The 309-nt window shown below is 40.8% G+C and overlaps 1 long non-coding RNA gene across 1 annotated transcript; it reads left to right on the top strand.

Moving 5' to 3' along the window:
• On the top strand, positions 1 to 309 carry LOC107682035 (uncharacterized). The gene is made up of 3 exons (XR_001633332.1): positions 1 to 17; positions 98 to 181; positions 263 to 309. It is a non-coding gene; the product is annotated as an uncharacterized LOC107682035 (long non-coding RNA).

The following is a 309-nucleotide window of genomic DNA, read 5'->3' as shown; positions in this document are numbered from 1 at the left end:
GTTACTGTGTCCAAAGGGTTTGTCTGCAGACAATATTTAGCATCATAGTGTTTCTCTGCTGATCACTGATGTGTGTTTCTGTCTCTCTGGTTCATAGGCGACACTCTCTCAGAAGAAGTGAATCTGACTCTTCCTAAGGATGTGATAGAGGGATCAGCCAGATCCACTGTTTCAGTCATTGGTAACATACAGTATAAGCAGAAATGAGAAGTTTTTGTTTGGGTTTCTAAAATGTAGTGTTTCATTGGTTTTTGGTTTGTAGGAGACATATTGGGTCGTGCACTGAGCAATCTTCACGGATTATTACGG

The sequence above is a fragment of the Sinocyclocheilus anshuiensis genome, unplaced genomic scaffold (assembly GCF_001515605.1).
Source record: "Sinocyclocheilus anshuiensis isolate Anshui unplaced genomic scaffold, SAMN03320099.WGS_v1.1 C31234679, whole genome shotgun sequence".
NCBI classification, from domain to species: Eukaryota; Metazoa; Chordata; class Actinopteri; order Cypriniformes; family Cyprinidae; genus Sinocyclocheilus; species Sinocyclocheilus anshuiensis.
The sequence above is the reverse complement of the archived record's forward strand: the minus strand, read 5'-3'. Positions and strand labels throughout refer to the sequence as shown.